Here is a 12,364-nt window from a genome sequence, read left to right on the forward strand (position 1 = left end):
AGCCTTATAAAAATTTTAAAAGATTCCTACCACAGTATTTAAGAATCTGACCTCATAGCACATTATCTACCCACTATGTAGAGTAATTTTCTCTGTCAATGTGATCCATTGTTTCATTTATCTGTAGTTCAAAGTGAATTCAAAGTGATATCACTGGCATCAACAGGGTAAAATCATTTGTAGCCAAGAATGAGGTTTTGTTTGTTTTGTTTTGTTTTGCTTTACTTTCCTGTATAAAGCTAACTTGCCTTTATGTATACCAAAATCTAGAGTTTACCTTTATTCACACTCTCCTTACATCTAACAGCCAACTAACTCTGCTACCTCCTAACCATGACCACCCAGCTGATAACTCTTTTCTCTACATAAGTGAGGTGACATCTTTCCAACCCAGCTAACTCTGTCTTCCTCACCAACCATGGTAATTCTAGTTATAAGCCATTTCTCAAGGACTCTATCCTTACTATCTAACGAACTTTCTGAGAGCTGTTCTTCCCTCAACTGTCCCTCTTAAAATATGCACTGAAGTTTATATGGATTTTTAACAGTGGTTCATTTGCAATACAGAAACCTTCACAAATCAGCAGGCAAATATTATTTTCAAGCAGCATCTCATATTTCCAGGAAAATGCATGTTGGCATATCTATGACACAGCTGCATTCCTTGTGGAAAGAGAAAATCAGATTCCTTGTGAAAAGAGAAATCAGGTTTTCAAAGAGTCCAAGGAGACATGTAGAAATCCAAGCAGGCACTTGGGGAAAAGGAAAATGTTTCTAAAGCAGCCTATGAAATTATACACATATCCATGTTTTTTAGAAATATACATGTAGAAAATGGACATTTGGAAAACAAAATACTTCTCAATGTTAAAAGTTTAGATGTACTAGAATTGCATGGGGTTTTTGCCCTTGTTTTTCTAAAAGATATACCACAAATTTGCTCTCTTTATGGATGTTTTGGAAGCACATGAAATAGAGGAGAAATTTTTTTCCTCCCATTTTGGCTGATTTAAGGCAGATATTACCTGAATTTTAGAATATTTTGTTTCCAGAATGACTTCCTCCCAAAGAAACTTGTGGTATGTCCAAGAGATAATTTGTGTCTGCTCTATATAAGGATATGTTTTGTTGCAAATGACTAGCAGTTTGGTCAGTAATTCACCATTTTTCTTGAGTCTCGTGTGGTCATACAGGATCTCGCAAAGAATTACCATACTTCTACTACTTTGAACATCTTGTTTAGTAGGGGATTTTTTTTTGAGAAATGTGATGTTATTTTTGATAAGTAAATATTTCTGTAATCAATATATACTTTAATATCTACATCCTTCCAGTGCTGAGAACAAGTAAACAATGCCACTATTTTTCCTCAAGTAAATATGTTACCAACTTTTACATAGAAAGCAGAGTAGAGACAGAGAAGACAGAGGAGTTAGTTATGGTGAAATACAGTGCATACTTAAAGGATGACGGTATAAAGAAGATGGTTTGGGTAAGAAAAACAGGAAAATAAAATTTCAGAGCTGTTTTGTTTTTTAAAAAAATAGTCATTCAACTGCTGAATTTCGAAAGCAGTTTACCAGTTGTTAACAGTAAATATATTCAAAGTGAATCATATAACTACTAATTAGGTTTGAATCACTCAAGTGTACATTTGCTGTGACAACAGTTTTCCCTTTGCAGATCATCCCTCTATTTATAAAAGAGCTGAAAATTAACATTTCCTGCTTTTGTCAAACTGGAGCATCTTTCAATAGTTCTCTGCAAACATCTGAAGGATTCTTGCATCCTGAGATCATCTGGTCATTATGTTTTCAAGTGTTGCCTCTTTTCAAGAACTTGGTAAAACACACAGAATAACTGATTGCAGATTCTTTGTGAAATAGCAACAAGAACACAACAAAAATGCCCGACAGAGAAGAGATCATGGGTTGCCATTCATGGCAGATGGGAATCAACTTGCATTGACAGTGGAGGTTTTCAGTCTGTTCTGCACATGACTAACCACAAGTAAAACCTAAGCCCCAGGGAAATAAAAGGCACGATAGTGTAGCTGTGTTTTTAATTCAGTGGTTATTAGTAGATTCAGATTTAAATAGACTTTATTTCCTAATTAAAACAGCTTCTTGAGGAATAGTTTTAAGAGCATGTACTGTTCCAATATCAAATACAGAATAATGCTCACTCATTTTCACAAGCATTAATCTGAAAGGGAACAGTTTTTGCACTAATTTTAACACATCATCCCTTCAGCAAAGTTCAGTCTCACCATGACACACTGTTATCAGAAAAGAAATAGTGGTTCTCTTCAGGGATTCTCAATTGAAGATTCAAAAACACAGGAAACATGGGTTTTCTTCTACCATGGAACAAGAGCTATTCATGGTCTGAAATATTAAAGAATATCTTAAGAACTGTAGCATAGTCTATGTCCTTCAAGGAGTGAATAGAATGATATTTTATCATAGGATTTACCCAATTCCCCAAGTAAAAGACACATAATCAATTGTGTAAACCTAAACTGCATTTCATATGGATGTTTCCTACTTACTTTTCTGAGCAAATTCTTATCCCCAATATCTTTCTGATTTTTTTTCCCAAGATCTCTGGGGTTTTTTCCTAAAATTTAGAGACTTCTTTATGATTTACCCCAAACCCTCTCTGATCAATAACCCCTTAAGCTGAATTATTGGCCATGCATTATTTCAAAATTCATTCAAAATTGACACATTGAGCTAACTTGTTTAAAAGAAAGCTGATGCTAGTCTTTTGAATCCCATTGTCACAATGGTCTCCTGTCACTCCCTTCTCAAACATTTCATATCTTACCATAAAGCTTGTGCTGTTTCTTGTGCATGAAAACTGTTACACCTGGCTTCATCTTTCACTGTCAAAATTGCACTCATCCTTCAAGAAGGACTTATTCATGCAACCCCTCCTCTCTCTGCTCCTTATTTCAGTACAACCACATTACACTTTTGGCTAATAAGTAGCTCTTTCCCACTCGGAAGTTTTGTCCCTTGTGATAAGATTGTAAATGCACATGACAGAGAGGTGAAGGAAAAGAGAGACACACACCTAGCTAGCCCAGACAACTAAACCAACCTTGCTAATCAATGAGCTGATCATCATAACTAAAGCACTCTCATAATCAACCCTTCTACCAAGGTACCCATTACTTAGCCTTAATCTCTGTAGTTCTGGGTCTGCTGTACTACAACCATAAGCATTTTGAGGCCCTTTGTTTATCTTTAACACTGAGTATCTGGCCAACATCCATTGTTAATTCAAGGTTTAGCAAACGTTGAAATTGAGTGAATTTTGAACTCTACATTTTGGATATAAAGGAACACTTTTTGTTTCAAAACATATTGGAAATATGAAGGATTAAGTAAAGTTATAGGTAGAAGCCAACTTCATTTCTGTTTTGTGTTCTACTGCTTCTGTTACTTTGGGGCTGAGGGTTTCATTCCTATGCAATAGAATCAGCAACTATAAGGAACTTCCCCAATGATTTCCAAGTCTTCTGTCAACTAAAACGTAATAGGATATAGAAAAGCACCTTGAAAATTCTGTCTCAATGTGAGTTAAGGTCATCAACACAGAAAAGGAAAATATGCCATTCTGTAAAGTATTATGTAGGACAATGATTCTTCCAAAGTTAGACACATATAATTCTTAGAAGAGAAAATCTAGAGTACCACTTTACTACCCATAACTAGGGAAGGCCCAATTTCAAGGCAGCCAGGAGCCAGGTGTTTTCCATCATCATAGAAAACAAGGTGACAAGAAATAAAGGAATATCATTTAAAGAAAATAGGTAGAGGTTTTCTGGTGAACATAAGGAATATTTTACCTCAAGAATGATTCCAACCTGTGGACAAGCTTTCAAGAGGATGAACCTCATAACTGGAAATTACTTTAAATGGAATTGACCAAAAATCATTATTATAAAATTTAAGCAGCAGCATTACTGATAAGGAGTTCTTACTGCTGGAAAATTCTTTTTGACCCTCAAAGCCATAGACGAATAGGAATGAAGTCTTAAGATGTTAAAGAGTCCAAAATAATAGTTTACAGAAGAAAAAGCAATTTTCTCTAAGAATTAAGCAGGAAGCACTCACAGATTATGATTCCACACCTTCAAGACTTCTTATTCTATTTATAAGATAATCTGTCATGATATACAATTTCCCTAAACTCAGATTCAGACTTGTATTTTTTCAATTAAAAAGCAACCTCTTTGCAAAATGGTATTCATTCCTACAACGTGTTTTGGTTAGTCAGTTTGGCTGTTTTTTTATCATGTAGATTTCAGAAAGGAATCTTTATAAATCACAGCTATAAAATATGGCTCTTTAAAAAAAACATATGATTAAGAGAAATACAGTTTCATGTAATAAAGCCTGCTTTCCAGTATTAATATTTTAACCAAAGAAACTTGAATGGATGAACCAAAAAAAAGTCTTTCCGTGAAACCATGTATTATAACTTTTCTATGTGACAACTCCTCTTTCTAGATAAAATTTATATACTGCCATGAATTCATTTGAAAATTATTTATTATACTTAGAGGCATTGTGACTTAAGACAGTTGACCAAAAAAAAAACAGAAGTTTTTTTCAATCTTCATTTACAGAATTCGCTGAGGTTGATTGTTTATATGAAGAATGAAGAGGACAGAATGAAGAAGAGGAAGAAAATGAAGAAAGAAAAAGTGAATAAGAAGAAGGAAAAGAAGCTGAATAAATATTTCAAAGAAGTTACCTATGTTGCTGATCAGTGCTGAAAACACCTGGTTTAGAATTGATTTAATTTTATATGTATATGGTGTATTTGTATGCCTTTTCTAGTAACTTTCTTAAAACTTACAAAATATGTAGGGTTTTGCCAGTTTTAACTGTCTTCAATGATTCTTTTTCTAAATATCCAGCATAAAGCATAAATGAAGGTGAAATACAGGAAAATGAGCTTATGAAAGCAAAATAGTTTTGTAGGAATAAAGGATTCTGTTTTGATAGATTGTTTGCTTATGGCTTTACTAATTAATATAAAAGTGAAAGAGATTTTTAAATGCCTCTCAGGTTAAGCTTCCATCAATATGTGAATAACCAAATAAATATTATGATTTTTTTAAATGTTATGATTACTTGAAGCAGATGGAAGACATCAGAAACCTACTTCCCTAACATAAATCTTGGATTTTCACTTTGTTGGTTAGTTATACTCCATGGTAAGTGTAACTGGCTCTTTTGGGCCACATTTCTTCCCATTAAAATGAATGGGTTCAGTTTTTACTACTATCATTTTGCTTATTGTTACTGACAAAAGCAAAGTTTTCTTAACAATATATTCACCAAGAAAACTTTTGGTTTTCATGGCCACTTAATAAACTGTTAAGTAATGATAAATGTATTTATTTATTGTATTATTAATTTGTTATAATTCAGAAATGAAGTCAAATAATGAAGCCAAAACAGTGGTTAAAAACCCTGGGATTTTAGACATCAAATTTAAATTCTGTTACCAATTTTTAGAAGACGTGTGATTTCGAGCTCATCACTTCACCTCTCTAAACCCTCTTTTACATTTTTAAATTACACATAATACTAGGCTTGTTCCTTACTACTGCATAACTATTAAATTATCCATGAAAAGTGCGTCCAGTGATCATTACATGTACGTGGAACACAAAAAACTCACACTCTCTCAGCTGGATTTATTCTTTGTGAAGAAAATAATATTCAGTTATAGCATCCAAAGTAATATTGTCTCTTATGTAAAAATGAACTCACTTTCCTGAGTTATTTATAGTGGCACTTTCAATTTATTTTCAGAAGTGAACAAGTACATTTAATTTAAAATTAATAAGACCATTATTATGCATTCATTAAAATTTCATATGATTATTGGAAACATTTACAAAGTGTGCAATGGACTCATATAGAAAAGATAGTAATTAAGCCTTAATGAATAGAATTTTGAATAATCACAAAAATGTATTATTAAGTGTGAGGCCTGCTATTTTAAAATCAATCTATAATTTCTATTTACTAGAAATAAAATAAGAAATTATATGTATTGTGAACATTTAAATAAATAGAATTCATTTAAGAAATGGATGACAAAAGATAAGTCTTCTAGTCACAGTCTTCTGCCCACTAGGAATCTGTAATGCAATTAGGAGATTATACTGACATTCTTTTCATTATCTTCTCCTTTTTCAATAACGGAGGTCATTATTTAGTGATGTCAGCATATTCCCCCTTCTCTTGCAAGCGCTGAAAGTAAAAGGCAGGATTGCTCATGTGTTGTCACAAAGGTCAGTGTGCCATTGGCAACACTCATAATACCTGGGTGATTTAATTCAGTCTGCAGGTAATTCATCTGGTTTTCTTTTCTTCTTTGTGATTTTTCAAGGGAAGCAGCAACACTTCATCCATTTCTTTAATAAAACATTTGGTCACTTATATAGATAAATCATAAATTTCATGAAGACACAAGGACATCTTATTCACAATTTTTCCACAGCAGCTAGCATGGAGCATGCAACACAACTAGAATGGAGAAGTAAAGGTTTCTCTAGTAAGTAATAGATGAATGAATGAACAAACGAATGAATAAAGGGAATGGTACAAAATGATCTTGGGGGATTACTGAAGCTTTTTGTATTCAGATGAGTTTTTTTTTCATTTTTCTTCAGAGTACTTCTATAACTCGAAGTTGCATGTTTATGTTATCTGATTGATGCCTATCTCCCTGCCCTAGATTATTTTGCTTAGAATGATACGCTCACTTTCTAGCACAGGGCTGGGACACAGCAGACACATTATATACTTAAGGAGGAAAGAATGCTCTTGTTTGGGTAGCACAGTTAATTAGTGGAGACCAAAAATCTATCATAATACATTATGTCCTACTCATACCTTAAGAAAACTCTGTAATAAAGGGGAAAAAGTCTATTTGATAATATTTGACTATCTACTGTACAGACAGTAGATAGTCATTTGTACTTATGTATGATAAGTATGTAGATAGGGAGTTTTATCTGATTTTCTCTGAAGAGAAGTCATGTGAAAAGCAGAATTTGTTTCTTTCACTGGGATTCTTTAAAATAGAGAATATATTTTATATATTCTAAAATATATATTATTATATATTGAGTAATTTTAAATTTCCTATTTTATACCAAAGAAACGGGCTCCCATTATTACTTTTGGAGACAGAAATAGCAATGTTAAAAATTAAGGGAACAAAGGAGACTTGGCCACTTCTGCCCAAATAATACAGTAGACTGTGGCCACCCTGGACATGTAATATACGGGATCCCCTCAGCAGACTCGCCCAGAAGAGAAAAGCTTGGAAAAAAGACCACTCCTTTGGTTTTATGGCTTTTCCAACAAAGAACCCATGTATGATGAGCCTGATAAATTGGGGATGCACAACCCCAGGAAAGATGGGACAACATGGGTAAGTGGCTTGTTCAAAGTGTGGTTGATTTGCAAAAATGATTATCCTTCCTCACTATGGGAACGTAAATATAAGCTATAACTATTGCATCTGAACCTGTACCATTCTGGTACAGTGAGCCTATCCATCCTGGAGTAAGAAAGGACTAAAGGCCAGTCATCACAATCTAGTAGATCTTATTAGGAATAAAGGAACTTCTAAATGAACCAAACCAAATACCCAAAACCCAGTTCAAGGAGAGGCCTACACAGTTTACTGCCAAAACAGAATAGAATGTTTAAGCGAAAGGTTGGCGCTCAAGCCTAGAATTCTGCACCCTCATAAGCAACAAACCTGTAAAACCATTTTAAAAAAAGAAAAAGAAGAAGGAAAGAATTTGTTTGGCAAGAACTTGTTTACAACCTTTTACAAACTGAAGTCACTGGGTACAGTTATGATAACCTGGGAAGCTGGAGCAGGTGGGATTTCCATTTTAATCTTTAACATTAGCTGAGCTGCCCCACTTTTCCATGTAGGGTTTCTAACTTCTCTTTTGTAATTTTGGTTGTTATGTAAAACTTGCTTGGATTTTAATATTTATGTCAGTATTTCAACTACTGTAAAATGATAAACGTTTATATTTGACTTAGTCCCTTGGAACCAGTTCCTTTGCTCTCAGAGGCAGGTGTGTGCCACATAAATGGCTGTCCTTAGGGAAAAGAAAGCGTTGGTATTTTTGTTGGGGGGCTTTTTTGGGAAGGGGAGTTGTTTTTCTTTGTGATTTGGTGCTGGAGACTGAATCCAAGGGTATCTCCATGCTGAGCACAAGGTCTACCACTAAACTACACCCTCTAGCCCAGAGACTCATTTTCTCAAAAACTCTAAGAGAAAGCACTGTAGAAAATTCTCCAGACACAAGTGAGTACGTTTTGCATATATTTTCTCCTCCCCTTTCAACAACTGGACCATCACAAACTGAACATTAAGAGACCTCTTAAATATAAACTGAATACAAAGGAACAGTAGGAATACAAGCTAACAATTATTAAAAGTCTTTTTTCTAGCATTGTTGTAACTTCCTATTACTTATAGATAATCCTTGAAACACTGAAAATATAAATCCAATTTTCATAATTTTCTCAAGATAACATGTAACAAAGGGACACACCAAGTGCATAGAAATAGAAAAGATTTCTTAGCCTTAGCACTATTGACCATTTGGGCCAAATTATTCTCTGTAGTGAGGGCTATCCCAGGCCTCTGCCCTCTAAGGTCAGTAGCACTCTCCTTCCAGGTGTAACAACCAAAAATGTTTCCAGACTAGTCAAATGTCCCACTGTGGGGCAAAACTTCATTCACTAGCCTCTAACTTCTGCCCCACTGACTCTGAAACACCATCCCTTTCTCATCTCTACCACATGCCCCCATTGAGATCCACTGGAATACAACACCCTACTTAGTTACTCTTTTCCATTTGCCTTCTCTCTGAATGCAAAAATCATGAGTTGAGCATTCAAATTTAAACCTTTTAATTCTTACTAAAATTATATTAAAGAGATATATTCTCATATGGCAATTTATCCAAGCAAACCTTGGCTTTGCCTATAATATCTTCATAGATAAACCATTCTTCATGAGCAAAGATACTAAGATTGTGGTAAATTTTATTTTCTTTTTCATTGTGTAAAAATACTTCAATTCTAGAAAACTTCAAGGAAAACATGGAGAAAGATCAAAGTATACTGAAGTTTTCTTTTGCAAGGTGTATATCGTTAGGAATTTAACTCATTTATTCAAATTAAGCTATAAATGAGGGAAAAATCACATTTTTTCTCAGTAATTTTTTTTCTTTTTTTTTTATTGTTTTATTATTCATATGTGCATACAAGGCTTGGGTCATTTATTCCCCATGCCCCCACCCCCTCCCTTACCACCCACTCCGCACTCTCCCTCTCGCCCCCACCCCCTCAATACCTAGCAGAAACTATTTTGCCCTTATCTCTAATTTTGTTGAAGAGAGAGTATAGCAATAATAGGAAGGAACAAGTGTTTTTGCTGGTTGAGATAAGGATAGCTATACAGGGAGTTGACTCACATTAATTTCCTGTGCGTGTGTGTTACCTTCTAGGTTAATTCTTTTTGATCTAACCTTTGCTCTAGTTCCTAGTCCCCTTTTCCTATTGGCCTCAGTTGCTTTTAAGGTATCTGCTTTAGTTTCTCTGCATTAAGGGCAACAAATGCTAGCTAATTTTTTAGGTGTCTTACCTATCCTCACACCTCCCTTGTGTGCTCTCGCTTTTATCATGTGCTCAAAGTCCAATCCCCTTGTTGTGTTTGCCCTTGATCTAATGTCCACATATGAGGGAGAACATACAGTTTTTGGTCTTTTGGGCCAGGCTAACCTCACTCAGAATGATGTTCTCCAATTCCATCCATTTACCAGCGAATGATAACATTTCGTTCTTCTTCATGGCTGCATAAAATTCCATTGTGTATAGATACCACATTTTCTTAATCTATTCGTCACTAGTGGGGCATCTTGGCTGTTTCCATAACTTGGCTATTGTGAATAGTGCTGCAATAAACATGTGTGTGCAGGTGCCTCTCATTTTAGTCAGGTTTGCCAGGGTTCTGTGGATCTTTTTTATTTTTTTCAAAGAACCAAATTTTGTTTCATTAATTCTTTGTTTTTTTTTTTTTTTTTGGTTTCTAGTTCATTGATTTCAGCTCTTATTTTTATTATTTCTCTCCTGCTATTTGTTTTGGGATTTGCTTGTTCTTGTTTTTCTAGGAGTTTGAGATGTATCATTAGGTCATTGATTTGAGATCTTTCAGTCTTTTTAATATATGTACTCAGGGCCATAATCTTTCCTCTCAGGACTGCCTTAGCTGTGTCCCAGAGGTTCCAGTAGGTTGTGTTTTCATTTCCATTGACTTCCAGGAACTTTTTAATTTCCTCTTTTATTTCATCAATGACCCATTGTTCATTAAGCAATGAGTTGTTCAGTTTCCAGCTGTTTGCAAGTTTTATTTCTTTATTTTTGTTGTTGAGTTCTAGTTTTATTGCATTGTGATCAGATATAATGATCATGGTATAATTTCTATTTTCTTATATTTGCTTAGGCTTGCTTTGTGCCCTAGGCTTGCTTTGTGCCCTAGGCTATGATCTATTTTGGAGAAGATTCCATGGACTGCTGAGAAAAATGTATATTGTGTAGAAGTTGGATGAAATGTTCTGTAGACATCAACTTGGTCCATTTGATCTATGATATATTTTAGATCTAGGATTTCTTTATTGATTTTTGTTTGGATGACCTATCTATTAATGATAATGGTGTGTTAAAGACTCCCATGACCACTGTGTTGGAGTTAATATATGCTTTTAGGTCTTCCAGGGTATGTTTGATGAAATTGGGTGCATTGACATTGGGTGCATATAGGTTGATAATTGTTATTTCCTTTTGGTCTATTTCTCCTTTTATTAGTATGGAATGTCCTTCTTTATCTCATTTGATCAATGTAGGTTTGAAGTCTACTTTGTCAGAGATAAGTATTGCTACTCCTGCCTGTCTTCAGGGGCCATTGGCTTGGTAAATCTTCCAGCCTTTCATCATAAGCCTATGCTTATTTCTGTCGGTGAGGTGGGTCTCCTGGAAGCAACAAATTGTTGGATCTTCCTTTTTAATCCATTTCATCTAACAGTGCCTTTTGATGGGTGAATTAAGTCCATTAACATTAAGTGTTAGTACTAATAGTTATGTGGTGATTCCTGTCATTTAGTTGTCTTAGTGTTTGAAGGTTTGATTGTGTGTACCTAAGTTGAGGTTACTCTCTACTTTCTTGCTTTTTTTTTCCCTGTAGTTTGGTACTGCCTGCCCTTTCATGGTTTTGTTGGATTTCACTTTCTGTCTGCAGAATCCCTTGAAGAATCTTTTGTAGTGGTGGCTTTGTGGTCACATATTGTTTTAGTTTCTGTTTATCATGAAAGACTTTTATTTCTCCATCTATTTTGAATGATAGTTTTGCTGGGTAGAGTATCCTGCAGTTGAAGTTATTTTCATTCAGTGCCCATAAGATCTCACCCCATGCTCTTCTTGCTTTTAATGTTTCTGTTGAGAAGTCTGCTGTGATTTTGATGGGTTTACCTTTGCATGTTATTTGTTTCATCTCTCTTATAGTCTTCAATATTCTTTCTCAGGTCTCTGTATTTCTTGTCTTAATGATAATATGCCATGGGGTAGATCTATTTAGATCTGGTTTATTTGGTGTCCTGGAGGGCCCTTGCATCTGTATGGGAATAGATTTCTCTAGATTTGGGAAATTTTCTGTAATTATTTTGTTGAATATATTATGCATTCCCTTTGCTTGCACCTCTTCTTCTTCTTCAATGCCCATGATTCTCAGGTTTGGTCTTTTGATAGAGTCAGTGAATTCTTGCATTTTCTTTTCACAGGTCTTGAGTTGTTTAACTAGTAGTTCTTTGGTTTTTCCTTTAATTACCATTTCATCTTCGAGTTCTGAGATTCTGTCTTCTGCTTCTTCTAGTCTGCTGGATTGGCCTTCCATTTTGTTTTGCAATTCTGTATTGTTCTTTTTTCTGAGGTTTTCCATATCCTGAGTCTCTTCCTCTTTAATGTTGTCTATTTTTGTCCTGAGTTCATTCATGTCTTTATTAATCATGTTCTTTGTTTCACTTTGGTGTTTATACAGTGCTTCTATGGTTTCTTTTATTTCTTTTTGTGCTTTTTCAAATTCTCTATTTTTGTTGTCTTGGAATTTCTTGAGTGTTTCCTGTACATTTTGTTTGACCATATCAGTATCATCTCTATAAAATTTTCATTGATTACTTGTAGTATCTCTTCTTTAAATTATTCTTGTGGGCTTCATTGGGTTCTTTGGCATAGTTTATCTTCAT

General features: G+C 34.6%; 1 long non-coding RNA gene and 1 pseudogene across 1 annotated transcript in view; one reads left to right on the forward strand and one right to left on the reverse strand.

Moving 5' to 3' along the window:
• LOC109679763 (SUMO-conjugating enzyme UBC9-B pseudogene) overlaps positions 1-7,776 on the forward strand; it is a 77,520-nt pseudogene extending 69,744 nt beyond the window's left edge.
• LOC141424119 (uncharacterized) overlaps positions 1-12,364 on the reverse strand; it is a 536,343-nt gene that overhangs the window by 128,208 nt on the left and 395,771 nt on the right. The window lies entirely within an intron of this gene.

This window comes from Castor canadensis, chromosome 6 (genome assembly GCF_047511655.1).
Source record: "Castor canadensis chromosome 6, mCasCan1.hap1v2, whole genome shotgun sequence".
In the NCBI taxonomy this organism is placed as follows: Eukaryota; Metazoa; Chordata; class Mammalia; order Rodentia; family Castoridae; genus Castor; species Castor canadensis.